The 23,681-nt window shown below is 41.6% G+C and overlaps 1 protein-coding gene and 1 pseudogene across 2 annotated transcripts in view; one reads left to right on the top strand and one right to left on the bottom strand.

Moving 5' to 3' along the window:
• TSPAN5 (tetraspanin 5) overlaps window positions 1-23,681 on the top strand; it is a 335,779-nt gene that overhangs the window by 80,402 nt on the left and 231,696 nt on the right. The gene's annotated exons all lie outside the window — the stretch shown is intronic.
• Window positions 2,643-3,754, bottom strand: LOC147371000 (actin-related protein 2/3 complex subunit 1A pseudogene; annotated as a pseudogene).

The following is a 23,681-nucleotide window of genomic DNA, read 5'->3' as shown; positions in this document are numbered from 1 at the left end:
AGAAAAAATAAAACCCAGAAGATACAGAGAAAGAGTAAAAATGACCCATTGTTCTACCATGTTTTCTTCTTTTTTAAAATGTACAAATTGAAAATTCTCCTATTTCTCCCCCTATGTTATAACTCTGTCAACCTTCAGAATGCATTCTTTTAGCAGAACACTTATTTGCATATTAAACATATGATTTTAATTCTTCTTTCATCTTTATCATTGTCATCATCCTTATGATCATGAAGAACCTTTGTAATCATTTCTATTGATTTTTTTTCCTTTTATATTCTGTATCTTTTCTAAGAAAGGCCACTTGCACTCCCAAGGATATACACATAACCAACTCTATATTCTTTAGAAAATGGCTTCATTTTTTAAAAAATAATTCTTTGATTCATCTGGAATTTATTCTGGCATATGATGTAAAGTAATCATTTAACTTTATATTGGTTACATGGTTATTCACATCCTATATAGAACTATCTATCCCTTTTGAATTGATTTCAAAAGTCAGATTCATCATTTAATGTTTTTTTATATACTTTTGGACTTTGCATTCTGGCCCCAGTTTTGCACATTTAAAGATCTAGCAAGAGAGATATAATTGATTACTCGTATTTTTGGAAGTTTTCTGGCTATTCTTACTAGTTCACTTTTCAGATAAATTAGTATTGGTAATTATGTTAAGCATCCATATATTGATTTGGGGTACAGTTCAGTCGCTCAGTTGTGTCTGACTCTTTGCAACCCCATGGACTGCAGCACGCCAGGCTTCCCTGTCTATCACCAACTCCCAGAGTTTGCTCAAACTTGTATCCATTGAGTCAGTGATGCCATCCAACTATCTCATCCTCTGTTGTCTCCTTCTTCTCCCACCTTCCATCTTTCCCAGCATAAGGATCTTTTCCAATAAGTCAGTTCTTTGCATCAGGTAGCCAAAGTATTAGAGCTTCAGCTTCAGCATCAGTCCTTCCAATGAATATTCAGGACTGATTTCCTTTAGGATGGACTGGTTGGATCTCCTTGCAGTCCAAGGGACTCTCAAGAGTCTTCTCCAACATCACAGTTCAAAAGCATCAATTCTTTGGGGCTCAGCTTTCTTTATAGTCCGACTCACACATCCATACATGACTACTGGAAAACCATAGCTTTGACTAGATAGACTTTTGTTGGCAAAGTTATTGACTATGCCAAAGCCTTTGACTGTGTGGATCACAATGAACTGTGGAAAATTCTGAAAGAGATGGGAATACCAGACCACATGATCTGCCTCTTGAGAAATTTGTATGCAGGTCAGGAACCAACAGTTAGAACTGGACATGGAACAACAGACTGGTTCCAAATAGGAAAAGGAGTACGTCAAGGCTGTATGTTGTCACCCTGCTTATTTAACTTCTATGCAGAGTACATCATGAGAAACGCTGGACTGGAAGAAGCACAAGCTGGAATCAAGATTGCCGGGAGAAATATCAATAACCTCAGATATGCAGATGACACCACCACCCTTATGGCAGAAAGTGAAGAGGAACTCGAAAGCCTCTTGATGAAAGTGAAAGTGGAGAGTGAAAAAGTTGGCTTAAAGCTCAACATTCAGAAAACAAAGATCATGGCATCTGGTCCCATCACTTCATGGGAAATAGATGGGGAAACAATGGGAACAGTGTCAGACTTTACTTTTTTGGGCTCCAAAATCACTGAAGATGGTGACTGCAGCCATGAAATTAAAATACGCTTACTCCTTGGAAGGAAAGTTATGACCAACCTAGATAGCATATTCAAAAGCAGAGACATTACTTTGCCAACAAAGGTCCGTCTAGTCAAGGCTATGGTTTTCCCAGTTGTCATGTATGGATGTGAGAGTTGGACTGTGAAGAAAGCTGAGCACTGAAGAATTGATGCTTTTGAACTGTGGTGTTGGAGCAGACTCTTGAGAGTCCCTTGGACTGCAAGGAGATCCAACCAGTCCATTCTGAAGGAGATGAGCCCTGGGATTTCTTTGGAAGGAATGATGCTAAAGCTGAAACTCCAGTACTTTGGCCACCTCATGTGAAGAGTTGACTCATTGGAAAAGACTCTGATGCTGGGAGGGATTGGGGGCAGGAGGAGAAGGGGACTACAGAGGATGAGATGGCTGGATGGCATCACTGACTCGATGGACGTGAGTCTGGGTGAACTCTAGGAGTTGGTGATGGACAGGGAGGCCTGGGGTGCTTCGATTCACGGGGTCGCAAGGAGTCGGACACGACTAAGTGACTGAACTGAACTGAATGTCTCTGCTTTTTTTTTTTTTTTTTTACTTATTCAGTGTTTTTATTTAATATTATTAGCAGACAATTTACATACCTCCCCACCCCTTCCTTTAAGTTAGTGTTGACAATGTTCTATAATAAACTACCTAAAGAGAAGCTTTGATCCAGAATGGAATGAAACTGCAAAACAAAACAACCCCTAAAACAAAACCAAAATCACTGTTGCTTTTAAAAAACCAACACTTTCACCAATTATATTTTAAAAAAAAACGCACACAGCGAGGTTTACACCATGTGCTTCTTCAGTGTTTCCTGGCAGCCGGCTCCCCTCCCATGCAAATGGCGGAGCTTCTCCGCCACAGCCTGTCCGTCCTCATGCTGGGTCTGGAGGCTCGTTCAGCTTCACACTATTCAAAGACTCCGGATGGAAGACTCTAAGGTCTTAAAATCCCAAATGGTCATGGCTCCGTCGTTGCCGGTAGTGCAAAGTTTGCGACAGTCTTGCTTGTCTACCTCATAAGTAGACACTTGAGTAATGCTCTTCTGGTGCAGCGACTCCAGGGCTGTGGTGCAGTCCTCCGTCGTGGCCCGCCTGTCCATATTGCGGAAGCGCTTCATGGCAGACACGTTGCTCTGGATGCTCTGTTTGGGAATGTCCAGCTTGTAGATGAAGGTCAAGCAGCTGCGATCATCGTAGTTAAGCATGGGACAGCAATCATGGCCAGCAGCCACGACTCTGTTCTCTGAGATGAAAGACACACTCAGGAGGGGCAGGAACTCCGTCTTCAGAGTTGAGACCTGCACACTTTTTGAGGTGTTAGCAACAGACATGGTGTTGTCATGGCTGACTCAGGCCAGGTGGCTGCCGCTTGCTGAGAAGCTGACCCTCTGCACCCAGCCGCCGGTGCCACTGCCACTGAACGCTGACATCAGCTGACCGAAAGGCATCTTGCTGCCCCAGAGCACGCTGGCTGGCTTCTCATCCACTTCTTTAATGTAGGCAGAAAACACTCTGCATTTGAAGTCACAGGATCCCGCTGCCAGCAAGACGTTGTTGGGATGCCAATCCAAGCTGAGGACCGTGGGCTTTTTAATGTGCTTGCTCATCCACCAGGCATTTTCAGACTCAAAGTAATAAATGAAGATGAGTTGTGCTCCGCTGCCCACAGCAAATTTGTTCTCTAGCGGGGACCACTTGAGTAAACGGGCCGCCCGGTTAATTCTCAGGATCACCAGGGTTGGCTGTGAGACACCATCCTTCTGACTCCAGACGTAGGTGTTTCGGTTGGCCCCGCAAATGACGATGGGGTCACTCTTAGGAGCCCAGTCAATACCTGTGATGTGTCTGTTGTGTTCCTTGAGTTCATGAGCTTTCACCCACTGGCCCCCATTCTTCTTAGAGATGTGGACTAATCATTGGGGCTAAGTGCGATCTGGGTATGATCCCTGTTCCAGGCACGATAGGTGATTGGCTCCAGTAAAAACTGATGCAGGGGCATTATTCTTAGTGTTTTCAAAGGATAGAAAGCTAGGATCGGGGCGGTCCAGATGGCTCAGAGCATTGAATTCGCAGACTCTGGTCAGTCAGTGCAAACAGGCTCCAGTGGGCATGGTCGGAGAACTGAGGCTCAGCTGTCTCTGCTTCTTAATATGCTGTCTAGGTTGGTCAGAGCTTTTCTTCCAAGGAGCAAGCATCGTAATTTCATGGCTGCAGTCACCATCTGCAATGGTTTTGGAGCCCCCCACAATAAAGTCTATCAGTGTTTCCATTGTTTCCCCATCTATTTGCCATGAAGTGATGGGACCAGATGCCATGATTAGTTTTCTGAATGTTGAGTTTTAAGCCAAGTTTTTCACTCTCCTCTTTCACTTTCATCAAGAGACTCTTTAGTTCTTCTTTGCTTTCTGCCATAAAGGTGGTGTCATCTTGCTTTTTTGATGATCCAAGGGATGTTGGATATCATGTATGGATGTGAGAGTTGGACTGTGAAGAAGGCTGAGTGCTGAAGAATTGATGCTTTTGAACTGTGGTGTTGGATAAGACTCTTGAGAGGCCCTTGGACTGCAAGAAGATCCAACCAGTCCATCCTAAAGGAGATCAATCCTGGGTGTTCATTGGAAGGACTGATGCTGAAGCTGAAACTCCAATACTTTGGCCACCTCATGCGAAGAGTTGACTCATTTGAAAAGACCCTGTTGCTGGGAGGGATTGGGGGCAGTAGGAGAAGGGGAAGACAGAGGATGAGATGGCTGGATGGCATCACTGACTCGATGGACATGAGTTTGGGTAGACTCCGGGAGTTGGTGATGGACAGGGAGGCCTGGAGTGCTGTGATTCATGGGGTCACAGAGAGTCGGACACAACTGAGTGACTAAACTGAACTGAAGGGATGTTGGCAATTTGATATCTGGTTCCTCTGTCTTTTCTACTTTTGTAAATCCAACTTGAACATCTGGAAGTTCACAGTTCAGGTACTGTTAAAGCCTGGCTTGGAGAATTTTGAGCATTACTTTGCAAGCATGTGAGATGAGTGCAATTGTGTGGTAGTTTGAGCATTCTTGGCATTGCCTTTCTTTGGGATTGGAATGAAAACTGACCTTTTCCAGTCCTGTGGCCACTGCTGAGTTTTCCAAATTTGCTGGCATATTCAGTGCAGCACTTTCACAACATCATCTTTTAGAATTTGAAATAGCTCAACTGGGATCCCATCACCTCCACTGGCTTTGTTGGTAGTGATGCTTCCTAAGGCCCACTTGTCTTCACATTCCGGGATGTCTGGCTCTAGGTGAGTGATCATACCATTGTGGTTATCTAGGGCATGAAGATCTGTTTTATATAGTTCTTCTGTGTATTCTTCTCACCTCTTCTTAATATCTTCTCTATTAGGTCCATACCATTTCTGTCCTTTATTGTGCCCATCTTTGCATGAAATGTTCCCTTGGTATCTCTCATTTTCTTGACGATATCTCTAGTCTTTCCCATTCTATTGTTTTCCTCTATTTCTTTGCACTGATCACTGAGGAAGGCTTTCTTATCTCTCCTTGCTATTCTTTGGAACTCTTTTGAGGTTAACTGGTGTTTTGGTGTTAACTAATTTGGGGTTGCCTGATGTTTTTTTAATAATGACTGTCCTCATACAGAAACACAGTATTACTCTCTAGTAAATAAAATCTTTTATATGCCTCAGTAAAGTACATCTGGGTGTTTCTTGCTAAATCTGTCCCTGGGAATTTTGTCATTTTTATTATTTAGGTCTTTTTTTTTCCCTGTCAAGATATCTAACTGATAATTGTTGGAAAGAGATGGAAAGTGTTTTAGAAGAGTGAATTCAGGGATATTAGTCAGAGGAAGTGAAACCGAGCCCGGGCACTGTCACAGGTGAATGTAAACACACCTTCTCTATGGCACATCCTGTTATTGAGGAAAGGTGAGAGTCGAACATGACTGAAGTGGCTTAGCACACAGGAACACACGCAAGTGTAAGCTTGCTGGAAAATGAAGCTTGTGTCCTTCTAATCTGGGCCACAGACTTTCAAAAAACAACTTTTTTCCCCATGTTCTCTAGGTCATAATACAATTTGGAAAAACGGTTTCAGGTTTTCTTCAATGTCCGAGGGTGTATTTTTCAGCAATTTCTTTTCAGGCTGGTGAGAAGGATCTTTAGATCCCCGGGTGCTCTAGCCCACTAGGCCTCTCTCCGAGGCTGCTGTGAGTAGCTGGTCCTGAAGGCAGGTTTATTTCCTCTGCCCCATTTAATGGGTCATCCTGAACTTTAGTTATTCTCTCAAGTTATGAAACTAACAAAAGGAGGATTATGTTTATCTAATAAAAGATAGGAAATATGGATCTTTTTTGAAAATAAGTCACAGACAGAATATATTTAAAACTTATATAATCCAAATGTAGATTATAAGAAGACCACATATGGTGCTCATGCAAATCAGTAGGGGAAAGAAATGACCAGTTGTGAAAATGGGTGAAGGATTTGTTAAGCCAGCTCACAGAAAAGCATACCTGAATGGCCAAAAAGCATTTGAAAAGATAAAATTCTTTACCAGTAATCCTGGAAATCAAAACAGTGAGCTACTATTTCACACATCATATTTATTAGGAAAAAATGTATGGCAATACCATGTATTAGGAATTCTTATATTCTGCTGGTGGTGATATCAATCAGTTCAGTCAATTCAGAGAGCAAGTTGACACTATCTAATAAAGACATTTATAACTCATGGTCTAGCAATTCCATTTCTAAGTATACTGCCAAGAGAAACTTGCAAGGGTGCTCAAGGAGACATGTATAAGGATGTTCAGTGCAGCATTATTTATAATAATAAATAATTGGAAGCAGCTCATATGTGGGAATCAAGATTATATACATATTTTTCCCCGCCATGGTAGAATAATGAATGGACTACATCTGTATTTAGAAGTTGATAACTAAATTTCAAACACATAATAATGGATGAAAATGTTGCAGAATAATTCCTACAGTTTGATACCAATCAATATCATATATTGTTCATTGTACATAGCTCTGTAGTGAAACTAGAAAGATGCAGATGGAAAGGATACACACCAACTTCATGATACTGGTTGACTCTAGGAAGATAGGAGCCAACTGGGTTCAGAAGGAATAAAAAAGAGACTTTAATTCTCTCTAAAGTTTTATTTCTTAAAAAATTCAAATATGAAAATATAGAAACACTTGCTAGATATTGGTAGCAGAAATATGGATATTCATTATTTCTGTACTTTTCTATATTTTAAAATAGCTCATATTTTTAAAATGTATTCATTTTAATTGGAGGCTAATCACTTTACAATATTGTGGTTTTTGCTGTACATCCACATGAATCAACCATGCGTGCACATGTGTCCCAACATCTTGAATCCCCCTTCCACCTCCCTCCCCACCCCATCCCTCTGGATTGTCCCAGAGTACCAGCTTTAAGTGCCCTGTTTCATGCATCAAACTTGCACTGGTCATCTATTTTACATATGATAATATACATGTTTCAATGCTATTCTCTCAGATTGTCCCACCCTTGCCTTCTCCCACAGACTCCAAAAGTCTGTTCTTTACATCTGTGTCTCTTTTCCTGTCTTGCATATAGGGTTGTTGTTATCATGTTTCTAAATTCCATATATATGCATTAATATACTGTACTGGTGTTTCTCTTTCTGGCTTACTTCACTCTGTGTAATAGGATCCAGATTCATCCACCTCATTAGAAATAACTCAAATCCATTCTTTTTTATAGCTGACCTAAAGCCTTTGACTGTGTGGATCACAATAAACTGTGGAAAATTCTGAAAGAGATGGGAATATCAGACCACCTGACCTGCCTCTTGAGAAATCTGTATGCAGGTCAGGAAGCAACAGTTAGAACTGGACATGGAACAACAGACTGGTTCCAAATAGGAAAAGGAGTTCGTCAAGGCTGTATATTGTCACCCTGCTTAGTTAACTTATATGCAGAGTACATCATGAGAAATGCTGGGCTGGAAGAAACAAAAGCTGGAATCAAGATTGCCAGGAGAAATATCAATAACCTCAGATATGCAGATGACACCACCCTTATGGCAGAAAGTGAAGAGGAACTCAAAAGCCTCTTGATGAAAGTGAAAGAGGAGAGTGAAAAAGTTGGCTTAAAGCTCAACATTCAGAAAACAAAGATCATGGCATCCAGTCCCATCACTTCATGGCAAGTAGATGGGGAAACAGTGGAAACAGTGTCAGATTTATTTTTTGGGGCTCCAAAATCACTGCAGATGGTGATTGCAGCCATGAAATTAAAAAATGCTTACTCCTTGGAAGGAAAGTTATGACCAACCTAGATAGCATATTCAAAAGCAGAGACATTACTTTGCCAACAAAGGTCCGTCTAGTCAAGGCTATGGTTTTCCCAGTTGTCATGTATGGATATGATAGTTGGACTGTGAAGAAAGCTGAGCACTGAAGAATTGATGCTTTTGAACTGTGGTGTTGGAGAAGACTCTTGAGAGTCCCTTGGACTGTAAGGAGATCCAACCAGTCCATTCTGAAGGAGATGAGCCCTGGGATTTCTTTGGAAGGAATGATGCTAAAGCTGAAACTCCAGTACTTTGGCCATCTCATGCAAAGAGTTGACTCATTGAAAAAGACCCTGATGCTGGGAGGGATTGGGGGCAGGAGGAGAAGGGGACGACAGAGGATGAGACGGCTGGATGGCATCACCGACTCGATGGACGTGAGTTTGAGTGAACTCCGGGAGTTGGTGATGGACAGGGAGGCCTGGCGTGCTGCGATTCATGGGGTCGCAAAGAGTTGGACACGACTGAGTGACTGAACTGAACTGAATACTCCATTGTGTATATGTACCACAACTTCCTTATCCATTCATCTGCTGATGGACATCTAGGTTGCTTCCATATCCTGGCTATTGTAAACAGTGCTGTGATGAACATTGGGGTACACGTGTCTCTTTCAATTCTGGTTTCCTCAATGTGTATGCCCAGTAGTGGAATTGCTGGGTTGTATGGCAATTCTATTTCCAGTTTTTTAAGGAATCTCCACACTATTTTCCATAGTAGCTATACTAGTTTGCATTCCCACCAACAGTGTAAAAGGGTTCCCCTTCCTCCACACCCTCTCCAGCATTTATTGTTTGTAGACATTTTGATGGCAGCCATTCTGACCACTGTGAGGTGGTATCTCGTTGTGGTTTTGATTTGCATTTCTCTGATAATGAGTGATGTTGAGCATCTTTTCATGTGTTTATTAGCCATCTGTATCTTCTTTGGAGAAATATCAGTTTAGTTCTGGCCCACTTTTTGATTGGGTTGTTCATTTTTCTGGTATTGAGCTGCAGGAGCTGCTTGTATATTTTGGAGATTAATTCTTTGTCAGTTGTTTCATTTGCTATTATTTTCTCCCATTCTGAATGCTGTCTTTTAACCTTGTAAAATAGCTCATATTTTAAAATTAAGTTGAAATAACCTACTTTTCTATAAAAATGGAAATCTAGTCAGAATATTTCTGTGGTGAAAATACTTTCTGGACTTCGTCTTTTGTGAAATATAAAACATATCCTTCCCATTGCTACTCTACCTTCAGCATCTTTCTGTGTATGACAAACACCCATGATGCTTCTTGTCAAGTCTTTGAGTGTATAAATTCAGAAAATATTCTCCAGCAATTCAGAGGAATTATAAGGCTGTGAGGGATTGTTCATGCCAAGAAGTTATTAGAATGACTATATGAAGTCTGCTTTTTCATCATTTAAAACCTGCTCTTCACTCAAAAGATATGTGAATTTTCTATTAGACTCCAGGAAGAAAAGGCTCGACTTACCTAAAAACCTAATAAAATTTCTTTTATTAGGCCTTAAGAACTGCACAATTCAGATTCCCTTTATGCCTGGGCTTTTAGGAAGCTACAGCTAATGTAATGATCAGTTGAATTTACCATTTTATTCTAGATCCTGATCGTAGATAATTGCCTTTCTATTTCCCCTATATAGTTTTTGATGTTCATTTCTGATTTATTTACTGCTGTATTGCACATGTTTATAAGTGTTCTTAGATCCATCTTGAAGGAAATGCATTTTAAAGTAATAAGCAGGTCAATAGATGAATACATTGAGTGAACTGATTTATGAACCATAGATTATATTAATTTACCCTGAGAAATATGACTGCCAAATAAACAGGCATATTTTGTCAGCTGGTCAGTGTACTTGCTTACCAGTATGAGAATCTCCTTAAGAAAAAAATTTTCAGCAAGAAGGTTTCTCAGCGACAATTTATACCAGTGACTGCCAGATGACTTTTCCCCCAAATAGAACACTAGTCTTATTATATCCCTGCTCAAAAACCTTCAGAAATTCTGTATTCTCCTTAGGAAGACATTCATCAGCTGGGCATCTTATATGATAGTCTCCAAATATTCTAGCTTCTGTGTCTCTTATCCCTGTCATGTACCCTCCGTCTCAACCAAACTGGAAAACTTTTAGCTTTCTAAGCACCAGCCACTTTCCCATCTACATCCTTTTTAAATTCTGCTTCCACCACTCACATGCCTCCCCCACCACAGAATCTTACTCATACCTGAATGTCCATCTCAAAAGTCATCTGGTAACAATAATAACACATATTCATATGTTAACTCATTTGATCCTCACACAACCCTGTATATGATAAGCGGTATTAATCCTACTTTACAGATGAGAAAAAGTGAGGCACAAAGAGGTCATCACTTTCCCAAAAGAATGTAACTAATGAAAGAGATGAAACTGGATTCAAATCCAGCCAGCCTGGTTCTGGAGTCCACATTCTTATCGATGAGTTTCAATATTCCCAAAAATGGAAACTTGGCATATGGAATATTTCAAGCTAAGGAATTTGAGAAATGGCTGGTGCAGGAAGGATTTTCTGATTTTTCCCCAAAGTAGATCATAAGACTCTCACGTGAGAGGTACCTTTCCTATACCTGGAGGAAAGGACCACACTTATCTATGAAAGATTATTGTTCAGTGACTAAGCTGTGTCTGACTCTTTGTGGCCCCAAGTGCTGCAGCACACCAGGCTTCCCTGTTCCTCACTATCTCCTGGACTTTGCTCAAATTCATGCCCATTGAGTCGGTGATGACATCCAACTGTTTCATCCTCTGTTGTCCCTTTTTCCTCCTGCCCTCAATCTTTCCCAGCATCAGACTCTTTTCCAGTAAGTTGGCTCTTTGCATCAGGTGGAAAGAGTATTGGAGCTTCAATTTCAGCATCAGTCCTTCCAATGAAAATTCAGGGTTGATTTCCTTTAGGATTGACTGGTTTGATCTCCTTGCAGTACAAGGGACTTAAAACCATAGCTTTAACTAGACAGACCTTTGTTGGCAAAATGATGTCTGCTTTTTAATTGCTGTCTGGGCTTGTCATAAATCTAAATGAACCTTTCAAACCTGGCTCTCTTTCACTGTTTCTTCAGATGTGAAGGCATGAAGGAAGGTGTGAGTGCTCAGTTGTGTCTGACTTTTTGTGACTCCATAGACTGTATCTCACCAGGCTCCTCTGTCCTTTGGATTTCCCAGGCAAAAATACTGGAGTGGGTTGCCATTTCCTACTCCAGGGGATCTTCCTGATCCAAGGATTGAACCCATGTCTCTGATATCTCCTACATTGGCTGGTGGATTCTTTACCACTACGCCGCCTGGGAAGCCCATCTTGCTTCAGGGATTGTTGCCAAGTTCTAACATGTCTACTTACCCCTCTCTGGCGCTAGCCTCCCCCTCACCATCAGTGCTCTGGCTCTGCATCATCTTGCAATTTTTCAAAGCCCCGCTCTACCCTGTCCTAACTGCCTTTGCACACATTGTTGCCTCTACTGGAGTAAACCTCCCCCTCAACCCCCATACTTATCACCCAGGATGCCAGAACTCAACTTTCAGATTCAGCTCAAATATGACTTCCTCACAGAGCTTCCTTGACCCCACAGGCCAGACCAGGGACCCTTGCCTGCACTCTTAGAGTTCCCTGCAGTTTTTCTTCCTACCAAATAGCACAGTTTGTGATCATAGGTTGTGTGTCCCCAATTAAAACTGGGAATCCACATGGTCCAGTCCCCACACAGTCTCTCTCAAAGAAACATCTACTCAAAGTAAATAATTAAAAGCAATTCATTCTTTACTACAATCAGTCACAGAACACCAAGGGGACCCAGTCAATAACTCACAACTATACTTAATAATTTGGAAATTTGGAAAACTCAGCAATGTCCATAGGGCTGGAAAAGGTCCATTTTCATTCCAAACCCAAAGAAAGGCAATGCCAAAGAATGCTCAAACTACCGCATAATTGCACTCATCTCACACGCTAGTAAAGTGATGCTTAAAATTCTCCAAGCCAGGCTTCAGCAATACGTGAACTGTGAACTTCCAGATGTTCAAGCTGGTTTTTGAAAAGGTAGAGGAACCAGAGATCAAATTGCCAACATTGGTTGGATCATTGAAAAAGCAAGAGAGTTCTAGAAAAACGTCTATTTCTGCTTTATTGACTATGCCAAAGCCTTTGACTGTGTGGATCACAATAAACTGTGGAAAATTCTGAAAGAGATGGGAATACCAGACCACCTGACCTGCCTTTTGAGAAACCTATATGCAGGACAGGAAGCAACGGTTAGAACTGGACATGGAACAACAGACTGGTTCCAAATAGGAAAAGGAGTTTGTCAAGGCTGTATATTGTCACCCTGCTTAGTCAACTTCTATGCAGAATACATAATGAGAAACGCTGGGCTGGAAGAAGCACAAGCTGGAATCAAGATTGCCAGGAGAAATATCAATAACCTCAGATATGCAGATGATACCACCCTTATGGCAGAAAGTGAAGAAGAACTAAAGAGCCTCTTGATGAAAGTGAAAGTGGAGAGTGAAAAAATTGGCTTAAAGCTCAACATTCAGAAAACTAAGATCGTGGCATCCGGTCCCATCACTTCATGGGAACTAGATGGAGAAACAGTGGAAACAATGATTGACTTTGTTTTTCTGGGCTCCAAAATCACTGCAGATGGTGATTGCAGCCATGAAATTAAAAGATGCTTATTCCTTGGAAGGAAAGTTATGACCAACCTAGATAGCATATTCAAAAGAAGAGACATTACTTTGTCAACAAAGGTCCATCTAGTCAAGGCTATGGTTTTTCCTGTGGTCATGTATGGATGTAAGAGTTGGACTGCGAAGAAAGCCGAGTGCTGAAGAATTGATGCTTTTGAACTGTGGTGTTGGAGAAGACTCTTGAGAGTCCCTTGGACTGCAAGGAGATCCAACCAGTCCACCCTAAAGGAGACCAGTCCTGGGTGTTCATTGGAAGGACTGATGCTGAAGCTGAAACTCCAATACTTTGGCCACCTGATGCAAAGAGCTGATTCATTGGAAAAGACCCTGATGCTGGGAAGGATTGAGGGCAGGAGGAGAAGGGGACGACAGAGGATGAGATGGTGGGATGGCCTCACCGACTCAATGGACATGGGTTTGGGTGGGCTCCGGGAGTTGATGATGGACAGGGAGGCCTGGCGTGCTGTGGTTCTTGGGGTCTCACAGAGTCGGACACGACTGAGCAACTGAACTGAACTGAACTGATCTGATACTTAATAACATCTATTTGCCATTTCTCTGACTCTAGATCACACTTTGCATTACTGACCTAAGAATCATCTCTTGCAGCTTCTGTGGGCTCTGGGGTCATACCACCTGGTTTTAAACCCTGGCTGTACTGCTTATTCAGTATGTAAACTTGTACAAGTTACTTCTCTATGCCTCCATTTCCATATCTGAAAAATGGGATTAAATTCAGTACTTCTTTGTTTTGGGGAGGACTATGAGAGAGAGAAATGGAGAAGGGAATGATACCCCACTCCAGTACTCTTGCCTGGAAAATCCCATGGACGGAGGAGCCTGGTGGGCTGCAGTCCATGGGGTCGCTAGGAGTCAGACACGACTGAGCGACTTCACTTTCACTTTTCACTTTCATGCATTGGAGAAGGAAATGGCAACCCACTCCAGTATTCTTGCCTGGAGAATCCCAGGGACGGGGCGGGGTTGCACAGAGTCGGACACGACTGAAGCGACTCAGCAGCAGCAGCAGCAGCAGCAGAGAGAATGGGGCTTCCCAGGTGGTGCAGTGGCAAAGAATCTGCCTACCAACTCGGGAGATTCAGTGTGATTCCTGAGTTGGAAAGATCCTCTGGAGTAGGAAATGGCTACCCACTCCAGTATTCTTGCCTGGAAAATTCTATGGAAAAGGAGCCTGGCAGGTTACAGTCCATGGGGTCTCCGAGTCAGACACAATTAAGCAGAAGCATGATGAGAGAGAATACTAGGTAAAGTGCATTGACCAATTCCTGTAATATAATGAGGTATTCAATAAAAATTATAAAAAGCAATAGTTTACAGAGCACCAGATTTGAGCGCCCTGTGTCGTACAGCAAATTCCCACTGGTTATTTGTTTTGCATATGGTAATATATATGTTTCAATGCTACTCTCTCAATTCGGCCCGACTTCTCCTTCCCCCACTGTGTCTATAAGTCTCGTCTCTTTGTCTGCCTCTCCACTGCAACCCTGCAGATAGGATCATCAGTGCCACCTTTCTAGATTCCATATATGTGCACTAATATGTGATATATTTTTTCTCTTTCTGACTCACTTAATTTAATACATAAATGCCTCATTCATTGCTTCATTAAAAAAGCAATGGTTTAAACATTTTGTTTATTCTTTTACTTAAAAAAATTTTCTTTCAATTTAAGGATAATTGCTTTACAGAATTTTGTGGTTTTCTGTCATACATCAACAAGAATCAGCCATCAGATCAGATCAGATCAGTCGCTCAGTCGTGTCCGACTCTTTGCGACCCCATGAATCGCAGCACGACAGGCCTCCCTGTCCATCACCAACTCCCGGAGTTCACTGAGACTCACGTCCATCGAATCAGTGATGCCATCCAGCCATCTCATCCTCTGTCATCCCCTTTTCCTCCAGCCCCCAATCCCTCCCAGCATCAGAGTTTTTCCAATGAGTCAACTCTTCGCATGAGGTGGCCAAAGTACTGGAGTTTCAGCTTTAGCATCATTCCTTCCAAAGAAATCCCAGGGCTCATCTCCTTCAGAATGGACTAGTTGGATCTCCTTGCAGTCCAAGGGACTCTCAGGAGTCTTCTCCAACACCACAGTTCAAAAGCATCAATTCTTCGGCACTCAGCCTTCTTCACAGTCCAACTCTCACATCCATACATGACCACTGGAAAAACCATAGCCTTGACTAGATGGACCTTTGTTGGCAAAGTAATGTCTCTGCTTTTGAATATGCTATCTAGGTTGGTCATAACTTTCCTTCCAAGGAGTAAGCGTCTTTTAATTTCATGGCTGCAGTCACCATCTGTAGTGATTTTGGAGCCCAGAAAAATAAAGTCTGACACTGTTTCCCCATCTATTTCCCATGAAGTGGTGGGACCGGATGCCATGATCTTCATTTTCTGAATGTTGAGCTTTAAGCCAACTTTTTCACTCTCCTCTTTCACTTTCATCAAGAGGCTCTTTAGTTCCTCTTCACTTTCTGCCATAAGGGTGGTATCATCTGCATATCTGAGGTTATTGATATTTCTCCTGGCAATCTTGATTCCAGTTTGTGTTTCTTCCAGTCCAGCGTTTCTCATGATGTACTCTGCATAAAAGTTAACTAAGCAGGGTGACAATATACAGCCTTGACAAACTCCTTTTCCTATTTGGAACCAGTCTGTTGTTCCATGTCCAGTTCTAACTGTTGCTTCCTGACCTGCATACAAATTTCTCAAGAGGCAGGTCAGGTGGTCTGGTATTCTCATCTCTTTCAGAATTTTCCATAGTTTATTGTGATCCACACAAAGGCTTTGGCATAGTCAATAAAGCAGAAACAGGTGTTTTTTCTGGAACTCTCTTGCTTTTTCTATGATCCGGTGGATGTTGGCAATTTGATCTCTGGTTCCTCTGCCTTTTCTAAAACCAGCTTGAACATCAGGAAGTTCACAGTTCACATATTGCTGAAGCCTGGCTTGGAGAATTTTAAGCATTACTTTACTAGCGTGTGAGGTGAGTACAATTGTGCGGTAGTTTGAGCATTCTAGGTACACCCATGTCCCCTCCCTCCCAAATCTCCCTCCTGTCTCCCTCCGCAACATTTTATTTTTTAATAAATTATTTCTACCTGCCTCTGTTCTTTCTTTTCTTGAACCAATAGCTCACCTTTACTTCTGAAGTCTAGTCTCTTTTCTCCCATTAATTGTATCTGGCATCACAACAAGTTAGAAGCCCAGCTGACCGAATATTTCTTAGAATGGGGAAGGGAAGGAAGTGAGATGGGAGATGCTTAGAACACAAAAGCAAAATTCTCTTTGATTGTTGAAAGAGTGAAGGAAATTTGCTAATATTATAATTAGCAACTTTTCCCCTTTTCCCTTCATCACACCTTTTTGATTATTTGACTATTGTGTAGCATCGCCCACTGGGCTAAGTGCTAGAAGAATAGAATCTGTGTTCATGTAAGTCACCATTGTACCCACACTTCCTGGAACACAGCCGTCACTAAAGTCTGATGCATGCATAAATGAGGGAGGTGATGATGATTCAGTGAGCTCATGCTGATTATACCCTTGATACAGTGCCTGGCACACTGCGCTGAACACATATTCATTTTGGGTATTCTTTCTTTTACACCCACTTCTCCATAAGAAATCGTTTCTGTGCCAATTTTACACCTAATTTATTTCCAGAGCTCCTCCTTAGGGCCCCTTCTCAAGAAACCTTCCCAAATATCCCTCCTGGCCTGGGAGTTTTACCCATTCGCCCCCATGGCCGGATGGCCTTCTCACTATTATAGGATTAGCCAGTAACGTGTCTCTCCTTACCAGATTGTAACCCCCCTCCCCGGGGGTCAGTGACCATGTCACATTTGACAGGGAATCTCCAGTGCTTGGCATACTGTTTGAGACATAGTAGGTGTTCAATAGATGTGTAATGAATATTAGTAAATCACAGTTTCTCTTAGATATGTTTCAACACAGTTTTCACTAATTTCTTTATGAAATTTGGGAAATACTACTTGGCATGCTGCAGTCCATGGGGTTGCAAAGAGTCAGATGCGACCAATTGATCGAACAACTTTTTAAAAAAAACTTTCAGTGTATTTTTTATTTAAAAAGTGAAACCTCAGAAACATACTATGGTGTACCAAAGTTTAAATTTCAGAAATAAAGCTTTCATTTAAAAAAAATTGGTTCATACAGACTCATGTTCACCTCAAGAAGTTTCCCACAGAGAAATACCAATAGTTTCTTTTCAAGTTCTAAGACTACCACAGTGGAAATATAATTTCTTGGAGGTGACAAACGTGGGATGCCCTGCACTTAAATATGAACCTTAGCTGCTTGCAAGTTTAGCAAGCTTGAGGTAATTAGAATTAGTCAGAAAAAGGCTGTCTCTTGTCTTATGGCAAAAATAATACACCTTCATTAATTAGCCTTTAGAAAATAATTATTAACTGGAAGTACTGAGCCTTAGCTCATTTTTTTCTTATTAGTAATATTTGCAAACCAACTTTTAGAGTTGTATTCCTTTAGCGCATGGTTAATATCATTCATTTTATGTTAAATCTTTCAGAATGAATGATGATATATTCTGATGACCTTGTTCCCAAGTGAGGGAAACCTGGTCTCCTCTCTCCACGGGCTAAATCTTTTAACCTGGCTTTTGAGAATGCAAATGAATGGAAGCATAGAGCTGAAAGGGATTTCCTTCTCCAGCGAGTAGCCTAAACTACACATAGCTAATGGTTGTTCAACATATTTTCAAAGCTCTCCAGTGATGGTAATGACAGAGTTTAATCACCTTTGCAGTTGAGTTCTGCCTTAGGTCAAAGAGATCTCTCTTGTTCATTCTAATCCAGTTTTGTCTGGTTTTCATCTCTATAGAGATGGAGAAAAGTCAGCTAGTATCCTCCTCCAAATAAACCTTCCTGTTCTCTAAGAAAGCTATTAAATCAGTCCTTGGCCTGCAGTTTTCAAGTGAGGCCAGTTCAGTGTCTTCAACCTTTCCTCAGAGGTCTTTTCCTCCATCCTTTTTAATGATTTTTTGTTGTTTCTCCTTGGATCTTTTCCAAGTTCTTTACAGCTCTCTAGAAATTGAGAAACAGAACGACTCAAAGCTAATAGGGGCCTGACCAATATCAAATACAGAAAAAAAAAATAGGTTCTCAGGTTTTGTGTGTCATACCCCATCAGTACATGTCAGGGCCAGGAAAACTCATCAATGTACACATCACTGAAGCATCATTTGTGATATTCTAAAATAAGGTTGAATAAAGACTTTGCACTTTAAAAACACCTTTTTATTCACAGAAAATATAAAGGGATGCATAGGAAGATATTTTAAATGCTTATGACAAAATACTATTTGAAGCATTCATTAGCTGAAAAATAACCAATATCACACATCATAAGTCATTTTTAATTCTTTGTTGTTATTTAGTCACTGCGTCATGTCCGACTCTTTTTTGATCCCAGGGACTATTGCTCACCAGGCTCCTTCTGTCCATAGGATTTCCCAGGCTAAAATACTGGAGTGGGTTGCCGTTTGTCTAGGAACTCTTTAAAACATTGGTTTAGTAAACCAGATTTTATTTCTGTGAATATTTGAAGATAATATTGCATTTTGACACTCAAATATATATTTGTAACTTAGAGTTTTTACTGATTCAAATGAATTCCAAATTTCTTAAAATTAGTGCTTTTTCTAAATCAAAAATATAGTCATATTTATACATTTTTAACAATCACTTATTAAAAAAAATTTCCCCCTCTTATTTTAGATCTTTATTTGCCGAAGGTTGTCCCTCAGAATAGATTTTCACATTACAGTTGCCTACTTTTATCTAGAGATATGATCTCATGTAAAAAGTAACTGCCTTTGTTGGCATCTCTCTGGAGAGATAGTTGGGTTTTAAGGGTATCCCTGGTGTGTCTTCCCACTGTTCTCTGGTGCCACCCACCCACTTTTTTACTTTTTCAGCTCCCAGATGGATAAGTACTGTATTCAGAAACAACTAACGTCTCTTCTGTAAGATTACTAAATTTCACTATTGATTTCTAAATTTCTACCTCAGTTTCTTTTGCTTTTCCAAGGATGACTCCACAAAGTGTTTGTTATCAAGTCCCTTCCTATCCTTTTATTTTTTAAAATATTTTTAAAAATATCTACTTATTTGGCGATGCTGAGTCTTAGTTGTGGCATGTGGGATCTAGCTCCCTGACTAGGGGTTGATTCTGGGCACCCTGCATTGAGAGCAGAGAGTCTTAGCCTCTGGATCACCAGGGACGTACCCCTCCCTAGCCTTTTAAAGACGTTGTATATACGCATATCATTTTGCGAAGGTTTTGTTTGGGTTCATGAAGTAATTTATTTAGGTGCGTTTTTTGTTAAGTCAATTAGATTCTGCTTAGTTTAGATTCTCTTTTAGTTCCCCTAAAAGCAGAGACCCACCTAAGGACTTGGGTACAGGTATTTTGTTGGGAGGTTATCCCAAGGAACGAGAAGGAGAGCAAAGAGAGTGTGGGACAAGGGAGAAAGGAAAGTCAGTGTAAGGATGTATTATCAAGTTCCAGCTGCAGGCAATGGAGATTCAATTTCTGAGATTCAAGGATGGTTGAGAACATAAGAAATTCCTCCTGCAATTGTCCCCGGAGGGACAGGAGGCTGGAGTATGTGTCTGTCAGCACCCATCCCTTCTTTGAGGGTTATTTCCAGGCGTGTTAAGTCCCCATTCTGGCCTGGCAGGTACACAGGGAGGTGTCCTATGACAGGTATTGGGATGGGCTCTGAGGGGGTCCAAGCCTGCACGGCACTGTCCATTGTTCCTGTACTGAAATTAGAGATGGGGCGAGGGAATGCAACCCAGAGCCCAGGCCTCTTACCACAACAAACCTTCCGTATTATGAACAGGTAGGACTTACAAGAGCCCTCAGAAAAAGTGGGGTCACATGATGGGACTATGTGCTCATGACGAACCGTTTGTGCATGTGTGTGCTGGGTCATGTCCACCTCTTTGTGACCCTGTGGACATATTATAGCCAGCCAGCCTCCTCTTCCATGGGATTCCCTAGGCAAGAACACTGGAGTGGGTTGCCATTTCCTTCTTCGGGGTCTTCCCGACCCAGGGATCAAACCTGCGTCTCCTGCATCTTCTCCAGGCGGATTCTTTTACCACTGAGCCACTGGGGCCTAATGAACAATTAATTGCGCTGGGAGTTGAAATTTGGGAAGTGGCTTCTAATCTCTGTGGAATTAAAAATAAAATCAGCTTAGTATGAGTCTACACCAAGATGAGGATACTTTTACCAACAATGACACCAGAAATAAACCTCTTTAGTGACATGGCAGTCAGATTGCAGATTGGAGAAGAATTTCCAGACACAGCGTTTCAGAAAGGAGTGAATTCATTAAGAGCAAGGAGCGGAGATAATGAAGTTGCTACAAATGCAGTAGGTCAGAGAGAGCTGTTAAAACAGCTGACTGGCTCAAGGGAGAGCCAGAGCTTTTCATGGGTTGAATGTTCAGTCCTTCAGTCGTGTCTGACTCTTCAGAACCCTGTGGACTGTAGCCCCCGAGGATCCTCTGTCTATGAGATTCTCCGGGCAAGAATACTGGAGTGGGTTGCCATTCCCTTCTCCAAGTGATCATCCTGACCCAGATCGAATCTGTGTCTCTTGCATCTCCTGCATTGGCTGTGCCATAATGGGTTAGTAGGCAATTTTTATAGCCTCAAGACAAAGAAAATTCCTGCTAAAAGGGTGGCATTAAGTGATTGTTTAGGGTGCTATAGGGTAACTACTGGGTGGGCATTTTTGCCTAATTTGGGGTCAGGAAGCTTGCTGGTAATGATCTGGGGGGCTTTTGGCAACAATTACAAAGGGACTCACTCAGTGCTGGAGATGACCTTGTTTCTGCACTCTGCTGCAGTGGCCTTGGTGCAAGGCCTTGCACCTGTGGCCCTGGTGTGGCACTCCACATTTATCCTCCTCCCCTTGTGTCAGCATAAGAAATAAGAATCACGTAGAAACCAACGATGTTCAGAGAGACTTCTGGGAGAGAATGCAAGAATGAGTTCCATGAAGGGACTCAGCCTGAGACCCAAGGAGCTCGCAGGGGCTCACGAGGTGTCCTGGATCCTAGTTCATTACAGTCACACGATGAGAATATTTTCAGTTAGAAATGATGTTAGATTTATTTGTATAATTAAAGCACATCAGCCAGTCAATGTGGATGGTTTGTAGAGCTGTGTGTAAAGAGGGATGGACAGAGCCTCTCTTTATTCTTAGACAGTATTTATCAAACCTTTTTGGCCATGACCTATGATAAGGCATGACTTCCCTGGTGGCTCAGACGGTAAAGCGTCTGTCTACAGTGCAGGAGACCCGGGTTCGATCCCTGGGTCGGGAAGATCCCCTAGAGAAGGAAATGGCAATCCACTCTAGTACTATTGCCTGGAAAATCCCATGGGCAGAGGAGCCTGGTAGGCTACAGTCCATGGGGTCACAAAGAGTTGGACACTACTGAGCCACTTCACTTTATGATAAGGCATACATTTTACATGGTGATTTGATAGACACATATGTAAGTATAAAATTGAAACCAAAGTTCCATAAGGTAATAATCCTTCCTATGTTCTCTGATATTTTCTATACTATCCTTTTCTAGTCTATCCTATTCTGTCCTGTTTCATTTTTTAAATGCTTGTCTGGACTCACTAAATTGTTCGTATGACCAATGACGAGCAAGTCACAAACTGCTGCTGGAAAAACACTGCTCTAGGGCACCGGAGCTTTGCACTCACAATTCCTCAACTGACTGTTTCCTTTCATGTCATAAATCAATGTACATATAATTTGTTGCCTGCTATAACTGTGGAATTGGTTTCCTATCCAGGCTTTTTCCTCCTATCAAATCTTTTTCTTCCAGCCAAGTGTATAATAATATAGGACATATTGTTTTGGACACACTGGAAACATGTCTAAATCATTTGGTACTTCATTCTAAAAAGAAAATCTATACAACTGTAAAACCTACAAATGAGGATCCTGGATCAGAATGCTTTAGGTTGTAAGTAATAGAAATCCTGCCTTAAGCTGTCTTAAATAATACGCAATTATGACATCTCAAAGTGAGGAAGTTCAGAGCTAGACTTGGTTGACTTGGGCCTACTGATGTCACCGGGACACTGGTTCTGTCCACCTCTCTGCTCATCTCCAGGTTGGCTTCATCCTCAGGCTGAAGATGGGCCCAAAGTTCCAGGTAGCACACCCAGGCACAACTCATCCAGAGGAGAAAGAAGGTGATTCTCTTCCTGTATTTCCTTTATGGAGACGCTCCCTACAGATGTCCTGCTGTACCCTGCTGGCCCTCGTGAGGGTCACATGTCTTTTTTTATATCAATAACTGGCAAGGAAGATGTGATGACCCTTAAATCAATTTACAGAGTCAAAAGAATCACCTGCACAATTAAACTTCCTAAATTTATCTTCAATTTCTCCATTTTTCTCATCTCCACATCTAATTCGATACTAAATCCGGATGATTCTTCCTCTAACTATGTCCAGTATCAGAAGACTTCTCACTGTCTCCTTGGCTTCCACCCTAGTCCAAGTCACCATCATCTCCTGCCCGGATATTGCCATAGCCTCCAAGTTGATTTCCTTCCTTCTTGACTTTATCTTCTTTGATCTCTTCTCAATACAGAGTAACCTTGTTGAAACAGTAAATCAGGTCATGTCACTGGTCATGCTCCTCTAATTTGAGACTTTGTACCAAGAACCAAACATGGAGGAGTAAATGAAACAGACATGGGACATACCTTCTATTGAGGGATGCATGCAAGCCAATGAAATAAGTAAACTATGGAGTGGAGTAGATGGTGGTAAGAGCTGTGGATAAAAATAGACAAGTCCCTCCCATAACGTGGTTTATGTTCTAATATACTTGAAGGACCTGGCACAGAGCAAGCCTCTGATATGTGATAGCTACATTAGTTCCCTTTTCATTGGAAAGTGACAGGAAGCTAATTCATACCAAATTGAGCAAATCAAGCGAAACACAACAGCAGGCCCAGCTCCAGGACTCAGAGTTTCCAAAATCATCTGAAGCCAGTTTCTGTCCACCTTCCCTTCATGCTTTTCCCCACCCTGGTTTTATTCTCACATAGATTCTCACCAAGTAGGGCGATGAGGGACACCATGGCTCCAACTAACATTTACTTTCCTAGCAACCTGGTAGGAAGAGACCCCACCATAAAGTTCTAGCCACATTTTGAACAATACAGCCCCAAATAAATGATTAACCTGAATGCCAGTTTCTTTTTCTGTGAATTGAGAGCACTAGCAATAACACCTATTTCACAGATCACCGTCAGGAAATTTTGCCTAATGTACCTAAAGGCAGCTTGCATAGGACTTGGCCAAAAGTGCACACAATAAATATTGACTCATTAATTTGTTCTCTGGTATGCAGGCATTGATCATAATTTCTGCTTTAGAGGGATGCCAGAAATCAACACGTTTTATCAGTGCTTAAAATGAGTACTTTGTCGTGCATTATCCCGCCCTGTGACTGTTTTATGAGACCGGTTTCCCCAATTGTATTGCAGTGTCCCCTGTGAGATGAGATACATAAGAGATGAATTGGTTATATGAAAACTTAGGTTCAGATCCTGTTCTGCCTCTTAAACTTGTGGGATTTTATGCAATGATTACCTTCTATGAGACTTTGCTTATTTATAGAGTGAGATGGAGATACCTGCTTCTCTGGGGTTGCTGGACAGGCAAAAGAAGATGGTATTTATTATTTCCCTGGCACCATGGTAAGTTCAATACACAGCAGCTTGAAGC

The sequence above is a fragment of the Bos grunniens genome, chromosome 6 (genome assembly GCF_055505025.1).
Source record: "Bos grunniens cultivar Pamir isolate PY7600 chromosome 6, Bosgru_T2T1.0, whole genome shotgun sequence".
NCBI lineage: Eukaryota > Metazoa > Chordata > Mammalia > Artiodactyla > Bovidae > Bos > Bos grunniens.
Note: the sequence above shows the minus strand (reverse complement) of the source record. Positions and strands in the feature narration are given on the sequence as shown.